Raw genomic sequence first — 20,188 nt, 5'->3', positions numbered from 1 at the left:
CAGCGCATTTCTAAACACTGGAATTACATGTGTGGAAACACAAACCTGCTGAGTGGAAGGTTAGAAAATTTACATTAGTCTCTTCATTGTTTACAGAAGGCTTTTATTTACGCCTTTTTCATGTAGAACTAATTCAAATTGCCTTTGCAAAGAGCTACAAACTGACAGACAGAAACAAAGTCAATAAAAGCAAGTTAGACTCTACAAGTTAGAATCTCCTGATCTGCACAATGTGTCCTTATTCTGCACCCTTCACATTCGCTTTCATACACAGGTTAGGGCTGCGATGTGCAAATGAGTCTCTCATCAATCACTGAATACTGTGTGCTGTAAGCATCCTGACCCAATATGAATGAACGGGTGATGAATAAAAGCTTTTGCATGAGCTAACAAACCAAAGAATTCTGGTAATAAACAATGCAACAATGAGAGGTGGGTAATATAAGGATATTTTATTGTTTTTGTGATCATTTATATCACAATATGCTTTTCTGAGCGTATAGTGGATTTCCATCTGTACTTAAACACTGACCAGCTGCATGTTTCATTACAAAAAAGCATAATTAGTCCTGTACAATTGAGTTTAGTGTGGTGCAACGTGTGAAACGTTAAATAAAAAGCTTTGTACTTTGTCGTTTTTTTGAAGTGCAATATTATAGGTTCTTTTTTTGCCCGTTCCAACTTCAAACTAAATATTGTGGTACAGATCATGTATCGTGAAAATGTCTTCAAGTATTATGATATTACATTTTTGCCATATCACCCAACCCTAGCAACAACGCAGTCGGTCAACCTACTGTTTAAATTCCCCCTCTAAACACATCCTTTGCATTGCTAGAGCAATAACTAGCCACATTTTATTTGGGCACGCTCCCTTGTTTTGTTTTCCAAATATCATAATATTTATCGCTAAAACATAAACATTGCAACATTACTTTTCCCCCTTATTATTGTTCAGCCCAACTACTACACGAGTGGGGCATCCTTAGGGCCTTCTACGCATTCTGACAAAGGCTAATGTTTTCTTTGAAGTTTAAAAAATGTCTTTTTTGATCATTTTTATATAACAGAATCATCATGACTGTGATTGTCACATGACTTGACTGTTAGCCACTACAGCACACGCATGCACAATGGGACAGCTGAAAGCTTGTCTGTATTAAACTGTAATATTGCTGTCCACACAACATGCTCTTAACCTTAAGAGATGGCACCCCAAGTGTGTGTGAGGGAGAGGTGTTCTGGGCAGGGACTTAAAAGCTGTGGAGATCGGAGCTTAAGCAGAGTGGTACTGGACTGTGTCAGAAACAGGACACCTCATATATACTGCAGTGCTTAACAGTCTCAAATCTGACCTTTAAACACACCCACACACACAGCAGGACTGCACAATACACACACTGGCCACTTCATTAGACACATTCTCTATTCCATTGTATCAGGTCCACTTGCCATGTAGATGCACTTTTAGGTTCTAGAATTACAGGCTGATGTTCTTCACAAGCCCCACCCCAACCTTTAGCCTGTTAATCAATGATCAGAACGCTCACAGCACCACCACAGAGCATTTGGGTGGTGGACCATTCTCAGCACTGCAATGACCCGGTAGGGGGATGTTCGTGTGTGTGCTGGACACAGCAGTGTTACTGAAGTTTTCAAACAACTCTTTGTCACTGTTGGACCAACCAAGAACATCCAGGCAACAGGGTCCTTACCCAGAAGCTAATCACTGAAGAAGCAGTAGAGGATGACTAACACAAACTGTACAGTGACAGACAAGCTATCGTTTCTAAATTTACATCTACGAGGTGGACCAGCACCGATGTAGGTGTGTCTAAAAACTGGACAGCATACACATTAGGTTCAAATCCTCCATTAAAACTGTCTGATCCAGTTGCATAAGTGCAGCACAAGCCAGCAGTAGACTTCACACGGAAACGACACAGGCTGGTACGTTTAATGAAGTACCCAGTGAGTGTATATTGTTTGATTATAGTTATCACAATATTGCAGTACTGATATTGCAGAAGGCTGCAATATACACATGATATTTTATCTTATTAATTGCATGTTCTAAATATCTTGACCATTCAAAAATGATGCAGGCCAAATTTTAACACACAGCAATGCTATTAGAATAAGGTATTTTGCATGAAAGGTGTAACCTTGCTGCATATCCACTAAAAAGCAATAAACAAAAAAACTTCCCCTCAGGTGTGAGAGGTGGAGAGTAGCCAAGGGACGTCTATGAGGGATGGCTATTGTTTTTTTAAGCTTAATAGAGCTTAACCTTGCATCTTCGCCTGGGAAGGCTTTCGGGAGACAGTACATCATCAAGCTTGCACGCATTTTTAATTGCTGCAGTGCAGAGAGGAATTGTAATAAAGTGCTCAGCCGTCCTGCCTCCCCACCCTCCCCTAACAACACTCCTGTGAATACACATCAAAAGCAAACAGCTGCAAGCAAGAGTATGTGAGCGAGGTGCGAGAGTGTGTGCGAAAGTGTGTGAGAGTGAGAGACAGAAAAAGAGACTGAAGCGGGAGAAACAGAGAGAGGGAGAAAACGGAGGTGCAGGTGCTTTGTTGTACCAAAAGCCCCTTGTGAACGAAGATTATGTACTAATTAAAAGACAAACATTGTTTTCCACAGATCTTTGTTGTCCATCTAACTTGACAAGCTCAGGAAAACATCACAAACAAAAAGAAGGGCTGTACAATATGTAACATTTATATCGGTACCATGACATATATAATTTTTATCTGTATCAAATCGCCTTTCTCAACGGTTGTGAGCGCCTTGACCAATCACAGTTCCAGATGAGAGGAATCTGATGGAGATCAAGATATGCATATAAACCAACAACAAAAAAAATAATAAATTGGTCACAATAATGTAGATCTTTAATCAAATTATATATGAATAAAGTATCAATATTATAAGGTTAATCATAGTATACAGCAATTTACTACCTGGGGATGCACATTCTATGTATATGTACAGAATGAATCTGAGAGATAATGAATGGTTATTTGGGTTAATCATTGAGAAGCAAAAATAAGAAAAAAAAGAAATGGACTGAAGCACCATGAATACATCTGAAAACGTGTTTCATTATACAAAAATAGCCTAACAGTATCAGGGGGCTTTCATTAGTAGATAAATAACAGAGGCTGCTTCTTCAGATGAGCTAATGAGCTAAACTAGAGCTAACCGCTACAACTCTGACTGCAGATATGTACATGGTAGTTTGTCAGGGAAAGATCTTGTCACTGCTTCTGGACCGACAGTTAGCCAAGACAGCGCTGCACTACCTCTAACTTCTCAGTCTCGTCCTTAGTATCACTGGCTATGTTTCCTTGCCAACGTGCTCATGCTGGGGCACCTGTGTTTTGCAAATGGTGATATACATACTTACTTGAAATAAAACTGCCTTTTCACTGAATTGTTAGCCAATACATTGTCTCTATTTTCCAGAGATAAAATGTAAAAAATACCAAAAAAGTGATTTCAGTATTCGAATACTGGCACCTCGAACCAGGTATTCAAGCACCAGTACGCATCCCTAATAATAATACTAATATTTCATCCATATCATTCACCCAACCACAGACACAAATCCTACTTCACACATTATTCAATAATCACACATGTAACCTTGCACAGTTGTAAGACTTTAATGTGAGCTGACACTGCACATCTCTCAAAGAACACACAGCATGAGAGAAGAGAGACCATCAAAAAACAGGAGTCAATGACCCACAAAGCAGGGAGAGAAGAAGACAGAGAGAGACAGAGAGAGAGAGACAGGAGGATGGGGGAATGCATATTTCAGACAGATCCAAAATCCCTGGCATTGTTGACACACAAAGCAGGCATTTGGCTGGGGTGGAATAACAATTGGCCATCAGCTTTGTCTGCACCTGTGAAGAAGAGGAAGTCCGTCTGGACTCTTCCTATCTTTTCAAATCCCTCTCCCTTCTCCTTCCTGAGCTCTGGGTTTGGACAAGACATTACGACAAGCAGAACTATATTGCAGCTCTGCAAAGCAGACAAGTCAAGGTCAAAGACCTCAACTAATAGACTTTTCCCACTATCCCAATATGTCTTCGGCCCTTTGTTTGGACCTGCTACATGAAAGCCAAACATTAATTGATTAAGTTCTGTAGAACTCGCTATATGTGACACAACTGCCGTTTTTTCCAGGACCTTTTACATTCCAGTAAGAATGGCTGTTTATCCAAACAGTTACATTTTGGAATATGATCTTGTTGGCAAATGACCCTTAAAATTATTAGGAATACTGTTGGAAACATTCTTGGGTTAGAGTGTTTATGCTGTCTGCATAGCACTCCATATAATCATAAAGAGATACTGATGAAAAATACGTTTTGAAAAATCACAAAAATTCCTTCAGCCATGAAAAGGCATGGGATTATATGACGCTATCCAATGGCTTTTACAGTATAATTCCATACTTAATGAGAGGCAGAGAACAGGAGTACATGAGTGCTGTATTTTTTTGCTTGTTGCTACTTTGGCTGATTGATTGATTGATTGATTGACTGTTTCATAAATAAATAAATAAGGATGACGTTTAAACCATTTTGCTATTCGAACGTCTCAGTTTTTTAAACAAATATTGTTCAATGATCCCATTGTGTCATTCATAAAGACCGTTCCACAGCAGCCGTTATTTCCCACAAACTATCATAACCTGACTAACACAAAGCACGGAATTTTCCAGTAAGTTCATAAGCTTTCTACAGTGTTGTCATACACTATCTGTCCAAAAGGTGTCCACCTCTGTTCATCCAGTGGATCTGCCGAAATCGAGGGTATTAATACAAAGTTTGTCTCTTCTTCGCTGCACTAACAGCCTCTACTCTTTACAATCTCTATAGAGATTATACAAGCTTAGATGCTGCGGGACGCCAGTTCGTGTATATGGATTTGTTGTCCTGTGTAGTTCACGTTATCTGTATTTGTGATGTATATTTATTACTCTGTTCATTTATTGTCTTGTGTATTTATTGTTTTGTATATTTAGTCGGCTGTATTGAACGTATAATCTGCACTCCTGACCACTGTCATGTATCTGTGCTTTATAGTCCTGTGTAATGTGTTGCTGTTGTATGTTGCACCACGGGGCCTGAAGAACAACATTTCGTTCCAATGTATACAAGCTGACACTTGACTAGACTTTTGGACGTATTGTGCATATTATTAACTTACTGTAGCTACCTATAAGTCACTATAAAATTGTGTGGCGATATGAGATCCAACAAAGACGACAGCTATGGGCCCCAGTGCGACTGCCTCGTCTGCAGTGCTGGTAGATACGCCAGTGACCCACTGCTTATCCACGTCGCATTAAATGACCATCAATACATTTTTAATATATCGCCATCACAAGTGGCTGTAATTGCAGCATGAAATGTTGCCCATATAAGTGTTTCTGAACATCTTTCAGGTGCTACCAGACAAAACACAATGCTCTCTGCAGGCTGAGCAATGTTTTTAAAAAGTATTAATCACTTTTAATAGCAAATACAACCTGCATTCACAATACTGATCAAAATGGTCACAGCTGTCACATCTGACATACTTGTGTAGCTCCACATTTGCTGGTAATGCTTATAGCCCTACCTTTTGCTCTATTTCTCATTGTCACACATACAACAGATACAGGCCTTGACAATCTTGCATAACTGACATCAGATTGACTGAGAGGCATGGGAGAGAGAGAAAGAGCCAAAATAAGAAATGAAAAGTCAGACTGCTTAGGGACAGGGCCAGCAGGACAGATCATTTTTCATGCTGGAGTTTCTCAGCCTCATATTTTGACTTTTTTCACCGCTTCTTTACAAAGCGGTTAGCATTTCGTCAGTTTAAACCACAACAATGTGCTGCACGGATCAATTACAGATCCAGAGTGTTCGAACACAAAAAGCTCTCTATATGAGAGCGAGAGCTGTATATCAGCTTCTAGCAGACTGTAAGACTATAAGATTGATTGCTTCTCTTCACTGGATTCACATAACCCGTCACTGGCAACACTGCAATATCGTAACAACATATGGTTTATCAGATTTGTAAACAAAATGGAAAAAAACCCACAAAATTACTGCTAAGTCTATCATTTCTGATGTAACCCTATAGTACGTCAGTGCTAAACTACTGGAACATTTTTTGGCCATTACACTAAACACAAGACGTGAAGCTTGTAAACGACATTCCACTCATTTAATTTGAAGCTTGTAATAGACATTATTATGTTTTACTGTATACATTGCAGTTTTTTGTTGACTCAATCACTCAAACATAGAGCTGCCACCACTGTTTTGCATTCCTAACATCTGGTTAAAATATGTCTCATATTTGGAGTCAGTGATGCACCTTCCTGATGTGTTTTCTCACAAAATTGGTCCCATCAATACAAGACTGGTTGACTCCATTGTCAGTTACTAATTATGTTGGTAGATAATCTTACATCTAATGTCTTCAAGCCAGTTCCTGAACTCTTACCCAACGAGAGAGGTAGATTTCCATAGATACCACTGGGGAAAAAAAATGGACTATCTTCCATTTGGCCTTCCAAATTTCTGCTTCCAACCAAAACCTAACAATAAGAGTCTTACTACAATCATAATTTAAGTACAGTTACTCCAGGTGTTTTGGGCTTCAGGATGCTACAGTAAGCAATACAGTGTCACATAAGTATGTCTGTTTGAGATTACTGAACAACCCAATAAGTACGTGATAATTTAGACAGAGAGAGAACATGGAAGCAGGTTCTTTTCAATAAATCACTTGCCATGTTAACTGGTGGGGAATAAGCATCCATTACTTTATAGCCTCGTAGTGCCAGTGCAGAACAAAAAAGAACAAACTTTGGGCAATAAATATGACTGATAGATTAAATTTGGAGTAAGAGGAAAATTGAAAACTGCGTAAATGTGATTTTGTGCCAAACTACCTCTTTAAAGGCTAGACTGTGAAGTGAACTATCCTTCTGTCCAAATTTAACATGAGAGATAACCAGCTTTCCTCTGTGGTTTTCTATAAATCGTAAGTACTCAGAAAAACTGAAACTAGCAGAGGAGCTGGAGATGCTCACACTTACCTAAATTCAGATAAGCTAACCACCCTGTCATGCAGCATTGTCTGCCAAGCAAACACCATGTGGTCGTGAAGATGGCTGGTACAAGGAATAGTAACAGTAAAGTATCCTATTGTCCAATGAAAACCTGGCCAACTGCATCATTACAGATGGGGAACATGATAAAACAGCAACTCTAACCTTAATCCCAGTTGTTGGGTAGAACTCAGTGTTGTTCTGTGGTTTGTCATAGTCACACTGGCCTTCTTACGTAGGGCTGCCACTCGTCCAAGATTTTGCTAGATTGTCCTAGATTTTGGTCATCTGTGCTGGAAAAAAGAATTCCTTGAAAGTCCCAGAATCAAGGCATTTTCATATGTATATATAGCATGTCTTTTTACCCAATCAAAGGGTTTCTGTACAAAGAATGCATTAAGATGACCTGCACACAGGGTCAGCTCTTCTGGAAAGGTGCGCTGTTGGTAATTAGTTCAGACTGAGGTGGCAACCCTGTTCCTGAGACAAGCTACTCTCTCATATTCATTTAGTTACTTATTAGTTCTAGACAGATAATGATACCAGTATTCTAGCTAGATGTCTCCTGTCATTACAGGCAGTAAATGTACTCATGATCCATCTGTTAGAGAGAGAGAGAGAGAGAGAGAGAGAGAAAGAGAGAGAGAGAGACAAACAATCCACAAGCATCTCTATCTCCAGCATAAATTATAGATGCTGTCTGATCACGGGTAACTGTTGTGGGGCTCTCAGGATGGTCCCTCTGGAGCCTCAGACGCAAAACACAAGTTATGCTGCAGAGCACTGTAGAGTACAGTCTTAGAGTCATTTACAGTGCACAGAGTGCTTTTTAAAAAAGGCAGTAGTTATAAGTTTGAACCAGATGTTGCAAAGGTTTTAGGAGAATGTCTCTTCAATGACGGCACAGAGAAGAATTCTCAGTCTAACAGAGGTGAGTTTGAAATAGGGGTGGGAGGTATGCCAGAAAAAGAGAGTACCAGCATGACGTTGTCTCATGATATGGATTCTGCCATACCGTGGATACCGTGATAAGCCCAAAAACACTGAACCCCGGCCTGAGAGAAGCTACAGATCAGCTTGAACAGCTTAAAGCTGCACTATGTGAGATGTGAGGATATAATCTCTCTGGAAATCTGAGTATTGTGAGCTGAGAGTTGAAAGAAAACTGAAAGAACTCTTGCGAGAATGTAAGTGAATTATCTTCATGTCTTCATTATATTTTAGACTTGAACCTTCTTTTTGCGCTGGTGTGTGTGATGTAAATGCTTAAACATCTGACCCGACAACTACGACTTCTAAATTACTTTTAGATTTCAGGCTTTATGGGGTGACTCGCAGCAGCTACAGACACCATATTTAGCATGTTTTTTTCCCTCCTGACTCAGTAAAAAAGGCTTACATAGTTCTGTTTTAAAGCCTGTTATCTGCCTCATACATGAAGCATTATAAACACATTACCATTTGCCAACCACACCGCAGGTGTTGGTGCGAATTATTACTTTGCAATGTTCCCATTTGTACTCTTGTTGGACAAAACAGATTCAACATAACTGTTGAACAAAATGTGCTCACCTTAACTTCCCGAGCTTATAATCAAAACATAATAACAAACAGTAAAATGTTATTTTAGAGACCAACAGCAAAATGAATAAAAGGACTAAGCATAAGTGGGAGGGCAAAAGTTGTTGTGTGAATGACTAAACTGACTCCATGAAAGGTAATCGAAGAAGTTACTAGTGGCACATTCGCATCTACACAATAAAGAAAAATTCAGTTGCAAGCTTTCTTTTTTTTTCAAAGAATTATGTATTGATTTTTGAATGGCTTATAAATTGTTATAACACCACCACCGACAACAACAATAATAATATTATTATTATTAGTAGTAGTAATAATAATAATATGAATAATAATAATAATAATAATAATAATAATAAACATGTAATACAAAATTTAAATAAGTAAAATAATGTTCTGTGGTGTCGTTATCAAGACTACTACTATAATGATTTTTTTGACATTGTAAATGTTTAAAGAGCAGAAAATACCATGATATAAGTTAGAGATCATACTGCTCACTCCTAGTTTGAAATATAATTATTTTTTAAATAAAATTCTGATTTACAGTGACAGGTTAGAAAACTGAAAACAATCCTCACCAACACCGGTCAGTGTGAAGATACTGCATAAGGAATGCCAGTTGAGTGGACAACCAAACACTTTCAACTGCCCAAAGGCTTCCTGAAAAGCCAGGTAATGCACATTGTAGACGTTACAGACACTGCAGTTCATCATAAGTCGGTCGTTTGAGAGCAATAAAGCAATAGTGGAACATGACCTGCTGACAGGAAGAGCTGACATAAACAGGAAACTGCAGCTTGGCAACTTGTGAGCTGATGGAAACACACTGGGGGAAAAACCAGTGATGAGAGAAAAATCTGACACCAACAAATATTACATTATCTATGGATGCACCGATACAGGAATTGAGGGCCAATACTGATCCGATATTGTTTATGCATTTTTCATGTGCCGATACATGAACACTTATTACATTAAACAGAATTATAATTAGAAATTGAGATTAAATCCAACTTCTAAGCAAAGTGGATTTAAAATGTGCACCAGAGAGAACACACATCTGCACAGCAGAAAGCACAATCACTGTTTATTTTCTGAATTTAACATAAAGCATAAGATGTGGCCTATGCAAAAGTTATGGCACATTCTATGTTTTACTTTTTCCAATATTTTGGAAAACAATGACCAGTCCACACGCTGGGCAGCACTTACTTAGGAGTACAATTAATATGTCTAATATCGGTTTGAAATATCAGTCCAGTCTAAATATCTGTCTGATGCAGATCATTTGTCAAGCAATCATTTACCAATACAGATATGATTCCAATATCATCATGCATCCCTAACGTTATCCTGAACCTGGATAACGGCTCATAGACCAAAGAGTCAGAGGTGAAATGTATGTGGGTCGAGTGCAGAGTGGCAAGAAAGTAGTGTAAGACTGATCTTATCAATCTAGAGAATGGAAAAGTGGAAGACGAGGCTGAGGCATGAGAAGGAGAGACGCTGAGGGAGGCTACTTGTCCTACTTAGTGCAGTGCACTCAGGCAGGCATGCAGGCACACACACAGGAACACACACACACACACGCACACACACACACACACACACAGAACACACACACACACGCACACACACACACACACACCACACACACACAAACACACACACACACACAAACACACACGCTCATTTGCTCCCACGGCTGGCTCCTCTGTCAGGGTCACAGTCATTTTCCCCATCCCATCCATCAGACCAGGCATCATATCATCACACACAAACACACACATACACACACAAACACACACAGGCACATTCCTTATTATTTCACAAATGTTTTCAGCTCCTTCTATAGACGCTTCTTTTTTTAATAAACATACAATTGTTTAAAAAGCACCACCCAGCCGACAGGGAGCTGTGAGGAGGGCTGTGTAGCCTGTGTGTGTGTGTGTGTGTGTGTGTGTGTGTGTGTGTGTGTGTGTGTGTGTGTGTGTGTGTGTGCTGGGGCTCTGGAGGAACTGAAATCAAAACAAATCAATGCAGGCCAAGCCCAGGAGAGACTGAGCAGAGGAGGGGAGTCTACCACCACCAATTACGGCTTCACAGAAAAACAACGCTGTGGAAGTGAGGTGGAAGAAACAAGAAACTCTGCTTCTAGCCGGCATAACTGCAGCTGATATGTGTGTGTGTGTGTGTGAGAGAGAGAGAGAGAGAGAGAGAGAGAGATTTTTAACCAGAAATTGAAGTGATGTCCCTTGAGTTGCCAGTGTACACAGTGAAAAGAAACAAAAAAGTTCTGGGAGAGAGAGAGAGAGAGAGAGAGAGAGAGAGACCACTGTCTTTCCTTTAGTTATGGTCTGATCTGTAACTGCAGGGACACAAGAACTCTGCCATGAATAACACAACGTTTTTACTATTTTGGATACTAACCTTCAGATTGCATTTTTTGTAACCCGCGCATGCAACAGTGTGAAGACGGAGGCCGCGCTTGACTCCTCTAAGCTCAGGGCCTCCCGCTACATCTTTTCAAGCCAGCAGCTGTGGAGCACTGCAGAGCAACAGCTACACTTCCAGCCCACCATGATGCCTATCAGAGACAGTAAACCCTAGCTTTCAGTGCTGCCTTGAAGAAGTGTACACGGCTGCTTTAACCCGGCCTCACAGCCTCTGAAGTCGTGTCCTCTGCGTCAGATGGAGCAGGGCAGGGTTGTATTTGTGTGCCACGCGGGAGTTGCTGTCGTCACATATTTGTAACAAGACTGCAAATATTTACCAGCTTGTTTAGTCCATGTCATTGATTTGTACTGAAATTGCTTTGTTGCATGAGATACAAAACCAATTCCAGTAAAACATTAACATGAATGACAGAGAGAGAGCAAAAGAGAGAGACAGACAGACAGAGAGAGTGACAAAGAGAGAAAGAGGAACAAATGAAGATAGAGGGAGAGGACCTGAAAGGGAGAGAGAGAGAGAGAGAGAAAGAAAGAGAGAGTGGGAGACAAGAGCAGGACAAGCAGAACAGCAGTCAGACATACCGAGCGGGAGCTGGAATGTGTGAGAGAAAGAGAGAGAAAAACCTGAGAAAGAGAGACAGAAAAAGAAAGAGAGCCTTAGACTCAAGACAGGCAGAAAGAAAAGCAGCCAGACATATAGAGCATGAAATGGAATGAGAGAGAGAGAGAGAGAGAGAGAGAGAGAGAGAGAGAGACAGAGAGAGAGAGCATGTACGAGAGAGCTCTGGATAAGCTCACCCGGGCAGGTTTGCTGAGTCTGGTGGCGCAGGCCAGACGCCATATCGGCAGGCCACTCTGTAATTTACAGAGGTGGAATGTAGCATGCAGTCGCGGGTGCTAATTACAGACTGTTCATCTCTCTCTCTCTGACTATGAGCCAACCAACCAGCACCAGCCTACTCCCACAATGCCCTGCTCCTGGCTGCAACCTCCAGCCAAGATCCCCCCCACTACTCACACATACAAAGCTGTCTGAATCATTCCGTGTCCATGAATCTGTGCAGAGTAAAGAAGGGAAGCACATAATGTGACGAATCATTTAATGGTGTAACGTAACGACCACTGCATTTCATTGGAGCTCCTTAATATTTAAATGGCAATTCAATAGATTTTTAGAACTTACATCATAATTAAATCACTGGGATTTAAGCCATTCAGGTTTGAAGCTAAACTGTAGAAACACTAACTGTCTTTGGATTTCTTTATAATGGTGGTGACAGGAACAAGGGTCAGCAGTGTCTACAACACAAACGTAGCCCTTTTATTTACTATCCAAAACAACCACTGAACACTTGCCTGTCTTCTGAGTTTGTATAATGCTGATAATGGTGAAATAGTACTGAGTCTATCATTTTTCATTAGAATGTCCTGCGTGTACCTCTTCACCATTGATGTGTTTACATTTTTTTTCTAGGCCAAAACCTTCTCAAGACTACTGTGAAAGAATATCTCATGTATCAGGCAGTATATCTGCATTCATTTCATGCATTAGCTTCCAGTCAGGTTATTAAACATGGTTAAACATGGTTTATATCACCAACACTTTGGGCTGGTTTTCCTAAAAAAAATCTTAGCACAGAGACGATTCTCAGACAGTAGAGTGAGCATCACACTGAACACTCTCTCCACTACTTAAGATGATCTACTACTAATACTAAGATGCTGTTTGGGAAACTGACTTGTTAAGTTTCTTTATAGAATGAAGCATTTCACATCAAAGCAATCTGACTGACTCTGCTTACATCTAGTTTAATTATGCGGAAATATTGAAGAATCCACTTTAATAAGCAAGCATAAACCCATACACATACCTTGCCAAACATGGTATCTGTGTATTGTGTACTGCATTCTCTGAAGTCCATCAATAACCCCCCCTCAACACACACACGCTTAGGATGCACTGTGTGCTGATTTATTCCTACAGCCAGGCCTGTACAATCAAACAAGGTTCAACCACACCACTGTAAGAGACACAGGAACACGTTAACCAAATGCAGGAGCTTCTTTCTGAACGGCTGTTGTGCTGTTCCCTTTGTGTTGAACCGCAACAGAGCCAGAGTGTTTTGTCTGTGAGTTCCGAGTGACAATCGAGAGAGAGAGAGAGAGAGTGACACAGGCTAAATCGATCACATGGACGAAAAGACAGGAGGAGGCTACAGTGCCCTGCCCACCACCTGCAGGGTTACAGACACCGGTACTCTGAACGAGGGAGTGGAACACAGGGAAAAGCGGAAGCCCATTATTTGTGCCGCCTAACAAAGCAGTGGGCGCATTTACAAGCCTGCATCTTTGGGAGGGCAGAGCGAGAGAGAGACGATGAATGAAGGAGGGTAACAGACAAATTCTAATCTGGGATCACAAGCTGTTATATAATACACTTAAAACAGACCTCAGGGCCAAGTCTCTCTCTCACCTTGTCACTGAACTTGTCTTTCCAGCGCCCTTTGGCCCAGACAGCAATGTCCGACCTCCTGACTATCATTATTGCAGACCTGATGCAAAAAAGGCTACTTTCGCAATCTTAAAAGTGCTGGTTGAGACGAGAGAGAGAGAGAGAGAGAGAGAGAGAGAGAGAGAGAGAGAGAGAGAAAGAGAAAGAGAAAGAGAGAGAAAGAGAGAGAAAGAGAAAGAGAAAGAGAGAGACAGAGAGAGAGAGAGAGAGAAAAAGAGAGAGAGAGAGAGAGACCCATAATATTTTAATGGTCAGTCTCAGGGGAGTACACTGAAGCTAATTACCTGTCCTTCCTACATTTATTCTCCATCACCAATTCCTTCAGTGCGTAAGTCGGACAGGGTTCCGTGACGGACTCGAGGTTAATGTGCGTTATTGCGGCTTTTATCGATAATAACACCGTAATATTTTGCTCTGTTGTATTTTGCTCACCGTGGCTGTCGCTAAACCACCACAGCCCATCAAGCTAATTTATTGCCCGCATGGAGAAGCTGTTTATGGCTTGAGAGATAAGAGCGCGCGGTGTTTCATTAGACGAGGTGAAACACGGTCGTTTATCAGCGAAGACACAAAAACAAGAACAGCTTTAATGAACCACCCGAAGACGATTCCCCTCATTCTCCGCGCGGAAGGTGACGAAACCGGAGTGAGACTTCACAGAAGCCCTTTAAGGGGCGACGTCGTCAGTGCTGAAGTAGGACTGGGTCCAATTACCCAAAGTCCTGAGGTGGAAAATGCGCTTTAGCTGTTTGAGCACGTGATAAACCGGCCTTTAAATCGCTGCTGTGCTCGCGCACACAGGTGTGCCATGTCGACAGTTACCTGTCAGCGATTTCGGCCACTGCCTAGTTTCGTCACATCTGACTTGAGGACACAGCAGGTTTTACACGCAGACACGCTGGAAATGTGAGTCTCCGCGTTTCCAGATTAGCATGCAGAGCTAAAACGGGCGAATCTGTCGAAGTGACGCCGAAGCCAAATCTAACATTTATTAGCCCAAAAGCAGCGCTGCCCTCTCCAGAGCTCCCTCAGAGTCCACCGCAGATTAGTTTAGTCACCGCTGGACGGACGAAGTTCACCTCATTTCCATAAAGACGGCTGAATTCGACTGAATGTTGATGGAAACACTGAACTCACTGAACGCGAACTGCTGGAAAACGTCTGACTTGAAGGCGGTAAATGATGTAACTGCAGGACAACGAAACCCAGGAGGACCCAGAGCTTCAGGACGTGTTTGGACGTCATGTTCCTGTTTTTCCTACCTAGATGCTGCTGTAGGTGAAGCTGCGCTGAGCGTCGCTCCGATGAGAAGCCAAACAGCCCCGGAGGACAAAGCGGTCTCTGTGGGCGCCCTCAGCGTTACAGGACTGAAGCCAAGACGTGCCAAAGACATAAACTCGCTTTAAACAGCTCGTTAATCCAAACCGTACTAAGGCAGATGAAGCGCCGTTCAGCGCGCGATGTTGCGCTGCAGCTCCACCGTCGCCACTCTGAGCAGCTTCCCATAAACCAGACACATCAGTTCAGCCCTTACCGTAACGTCTAGAGAACGAGCGCCTCCATTAACCCTCCTCTCATTCGACCCTCAGACACATTGCTCAGTTCTGTGGTTCTGCAAGGAACCATCTGGTTCTACCACAGACTAAAGCCTAACCTAAAGCTGTCATTCATCAACACAGTCCTCATTCAGCTGTGGAATGACAGGCTGCTAAAAGGGCGAAGACAATAAGAACTGTCAGTTTGACCGTTATCAGAATAATATGATGTACAGACAAATATGACACGATATTCTCTCAATATGATCCTGATATTTTACATCCTTATAGACAAACAAAACACCACAGTATATAATCCAACACAAATATGAACGAGGCAATACACGAACAAGAAAAACAGAAAAAGCTGTGATCTTGGGACATTGCTTCACATTTAGACGTTAATATTATAATAATATATAATAATATTTCACTGTTAATATAATAACAGTGAAAATACTGTAAGTGAACCTCAGCTGACAGTGTGTGTATGATTTATTAGCATTTTATGTGGATATAGTTAGCAGTCTTGACCCCAACTGCACTGCAAAATGACATCTTGGCACATGAAAACATCTTTACTCTGTTCAGTATTTCTAATATTACTTACAGAAATGTAATCTAGTGAACCGTCTGATTCTGTTGGAAGATTATGTTGCTTGTTTGAAGACATAATACTCAACCAGCTAAATTATGGCCAATAAAATAAGACCATTAACTAAAATGTCTGCAAATGAGTTAAATATTCTTAAAATATTGAGACATTTTAGAAATATTAAATAGATTCAAGGTGACTTTGCTCACCAAGATATAATTTTGTGCAGAGTAACCTGAATATATACATGCAGTTTTAAATCATGTACAGCGGTGTGAAAAAGTGTTTGCCCCCTTCCTGATTTCTTATTCTTTTGCATGTTTGTCACACTTAAATGTTTCAGATCACCAAACAAATTTAAATATTAGACAAAGATAACACAAGTAAACATAAAATGCAGTTTATAAATGAAGGTCTTTATCATTAAGGGAAAAAGAAATCCAAACCTACAGGGCCCTGTGTGAAAAAAGTGATTGCCCCCTAAACTTAATAACTGGTTCGGCCACGCTTAGCAGCAACAACGGCAATCAAGCGTTTGAGATAACTGGCAGTGAGTCTTTTACAGCGCTGTGGAGGAATGTTGGCCACTCATCTTTGCAGAATTGTTGTAATTCAGCCACATTGGAGGGTTTCCGAGCATGAACCGCCGTTTTAAGGTCATGCCACAGCATCTCAATCGGATTCTGGTCAGGACTTTGACTAGGCCACTCCAAAGTCCTAATTTTGTTTTTCTTAAGCCATTCAGAGGTGGACTTGCTGGTGTGTTTTGGATCATTGTCCTGCTGTAGAATCCAAGTGCACTTCAAGGTCACGATCAGATGGCCGGACATTCTCCTTCAGGATTTTTGGTAGACAGCAGAATTCATGGTTCCATTTACCACAGCAAGTCTTCCAGGTCCTGAAGCAGCAAAACAGCTCCAGACCATCACACTACCACCACCATATTTTACTGTTGGTATGATGTTCCTTTTCTGAAATGCTGTGATACTTCTACGCCAGATGTAACGGGACATACACTTTCTAAAAAGTTCAACTTTTGTCTCGTCAGTCCACAGAGTATTCTCCCAAAAGTCTTGGGGATCATCAAGATGTTTTCTGGCAAAACTGAGATGAGCCTTAATGTTCTTTTTGCTCAGCAGTGGTTTTCATCTTGGAACTCTGCCATGCAGGCCATTTTTGCCCAGTCTCTTTCTTATGGTGGAGTCATGAACACTGACCTTAACTGAGGCAAGTGAGGCCTGCAGTTCTTTGGATGTTGTTATGGGGTCTTTTGTGACCTCTTGGATGAGTCGTCGCTGCGCTCTTGGGGTAATTTTGGTCGGCCGGCCACTCCTGGGAACGTTCACCACTGTTCCATGTTTTCGCCGTTTGTGGATAATGGCTCTCACTGTGGTTCGCTGGAGTCCCAAAGCTTTAGAAATGGCTTTATAACCTTTTCCAGACTGACAGATCTCAATTACCTTGTTTTTCATTTGTTCCTGAATTTCTCTTGATCACTGCATGATGTCTAGCTTTTGAGGATCTTTTGGTCCTCTTCACTTTGTCAGGCAGGTCCTATTTAAGTGATTTCTTGATTGAGAACAGGTGTGGCAGTAATCAGGCCTGGGTGTGGCTAGGGAAATTGAACTCAGCTTTCCAAAGATGTGATAAACCACAGTTAATTTATGTTTTAACAGGGGGGGCAATCACTTTTTTCACACAGGGCCCTGTAGGTTTGGATTTCTTTTTCCCTTAATAATAAAGACCTTCATTTATAAACTGCATTTTGTGTTTACTTGTGTTATCTTTGTCTAATATTTAAATTTGTTTGGTGATCTGAAACATTTAAGTGTGACAAACATGCAAAAGAATAAGAAATCAGGAAGGGGGCAAACACTTTTTCACACCACTGTAGTATAGAGACATTAAACTACAGCTTGTAAAATCACACATATGCATGGGGTCTATTTTCATGTGATTCTAATGAGAAGTCTATGTCTATGAGGAACTCCACACTGATCCACTGCAGTACCTTATTCAGGAAGGCTTTAGGTTTGCTTCCAGGATTTAATTGTTATCAGTGATGTGTTTTTCATGTTACAGGTTTTCTGGCTGAATTCAGAAATTCACAGCTTCATCAGGACTGCTATAAGAATGTCTTTGAGTGTAAAAGAGGAGCCATACAGTATCTGTATCCTGTGTGCAGATCCACGGTTCCTGGAATGGTTCAGATGGGTTTAGTATGGTGCATGAATCCCTGGAGAGCCACAGGAAGTGATGGATCATTGGAGTGCTAAGCTGACTTTGCTACTGCTGATGCTGGAGTTTTCTGGCTTGGTACAACTGGATCAAGCAAGGCCATGTCCTCCTCATCAATCACAAGGAAGGCTCATCATCAGTCGTCTCCCTTTTGAGGTGAATAATAGAGAAAACACACAAAAATGATTCCAGAATGGCAAACCCCTCCAAAAGGAGCAGGTTTGTGCGACAACAGGGCCATTTTTTGCTAGATGCGGTAAGCTGTTGCTTAGGAAACCCAGAGGATGTAGCTTTTTGTTTGCTGGTTTGTTTGTTTATGTTTACCCATGATATTGGCAGATAAATATCTTATGAAAACATCACTGAAAGAATTTGATTAAAGATTCCAAACAAGACAGCAGAAAGGAGGCAAACACCACTGAACACACACTGCAGCTTAGTTTATTTGTGTTTATATAAATATATTTTAGTCGTTAATCATATTTATTTACAATATTTTTAAAAGTGTGTTTGGACATACTTGGATTGTGAGAAGCAGAAAATGCAACCAACTTCTAAGACCGAGCTTTGAATGTGTGGAAAAATATCCCTGCAGATTTCTGACTTGAAGCAAGTCTCCTGAAGAAGAATGGAAGCTGTAATGAAGGAAAACGGTGGACACAGCACTGAAAAAATGGATGTTGCAATAATAATATATCAGGTTGATGCAGCTTCTGTGTAATTTTCTGTCAAATATGTTTTTTGGTCACTAAAAATTGTGCAACAAACCTAATCACTGTTTTGATGGGAAATTAAATAAATGAACTTTTGCACAGTACTGTATATAGAAAATGAAGTTGTTCAAAGATTCTGTTTCCCTCATAATTCATTTTTTTATTCACATATGAATTTTGTAATGTCAGCAAAGACACTTTATAATGCACCTTTATAATGTATAATTTATAATAAGTTTTAAGCCAAAATCTTATTACAAAACTATCGTAAAACAGGGTCTCAGGGTTAGAAGCGAGAAAGTGGGCTGTAGTTCCGTTAGCAGCTCATCGAAGTACCAAGAAGGCAACTCACATTCTCTCCCACCTTCCCAGAAGATCAAGCTTGTGGGTTTTCAAGACTAGACTGGGAACATAATCCATCACCAGTCATTTCCACCATTTTGGCCTAATTAACTTAAAACATCAATGTGTTATTATTCACCTCCAGTGTCTGTAAACTAGACCGTAAAGGAAGTCAGCTTTCAGTCAATATAAAATGGCACAAATACAGATTTTCCCACAACATGAACTGTTGGGTAGTTCACTCTAACAGGAAGCCTTGCGTACAGTATGTTTGTAACGGTTCCATTATATGGAAGGAGAAGAGAGGGAAGATGATAAGGGAGGAGAGGGAGGTGGAGGCAGAGTGCAGGAAGGAATTTGTCCAGGGGGAGAGTGGAGCCGTCGCACTGATAAGAGCGTGTGATAACACTGACAGAGAGACAGCAAGGGACAAGAGACAGACACGAGGGCAAGCGATGACAGGCAGCGGCTCATACCCGCGCACACACTCACACACACACACACACACACACACACACACACACACTCACACACACACACACACACACACACACACACACTCACACACTCACACACTCACACACACACACACACACACACACTCACACACACACACACACAAACTCACAGACTGGATATTGACTGTGTATCTGCATCCATATGCAGCATTTTGCATATATTTATCTATTTAGCATATATTTAAATGCATTCAGTGGCCTGTCAAGCCCATACCCACACATGTGCCACACAAACACATGCACAAACACTCACACAGCTGAGTCTCTGTTCTGACAACAGAGGAACATTTTACAGCAGACAAAAAAACAATTGAAGACAATCTGGATTATGTTTCAATATGTGATGTGTGTATATGTTGCTGCTCTCAAAAAAAAGAAACAACAAAACTGTATCTCTGCAAACAGTTATTGTCGTATGATGTACAGAGTTCAATAAATGGTTAAAAGGTGTAGAGAAAATGGGACACTAACAACCAAACAAGACCTGGTGGGCCACCAAAACTGTCACCATCAGTACCTAAAAGTAAAATCTTTGAGAGTTAGGAGACAATCTAGCTCCACTCTTG

At 40.9% G+C, this 20,188-nt stretch overlaps 1 protein-coding gene across 1 annotated transcript in view; it reads right to left on the bottom strand.

Moving 5' to 3' along the window:
* dok4 (docking protein 4) overlaps window positions 1-15,161 on the bottom strand; it is a 56,780-nt gene extending 41,619 nt beyond the window's left edge. The window contains exon 1 of the mRNA XM_036587098.1: window positions 14,944-15,161. The gene's annotated coding sequence lies outside the window, so the exon portion shown is untranslated. The remainder of the gene's footprint in view (window positions 1-14,943) is intronic.
* Window positions 15,162-20,188: the final 5,027 nt, after the last annotated feature.

The sequence above is a fragment of the Colossoma macropomum genome, unplaced genomic scaffold (assembly GCF_904425465.1).
Source record: "Colossoma macropomum unplaced genomic scaffold, Colossoma_macropomum, whole genome shotgun sequence".
In the NCBI taxonomy this organism is placed as follows: domain Eukaryota; kingdom Metazoa; phylum Chordata; class Actinopteri; order Characiformes; family Serrasalmidae; genus Colossoma; species Colossoma macropomum.
This window is presented reverse-complemented; position numbering and strand designations above follow the sequence as displayed.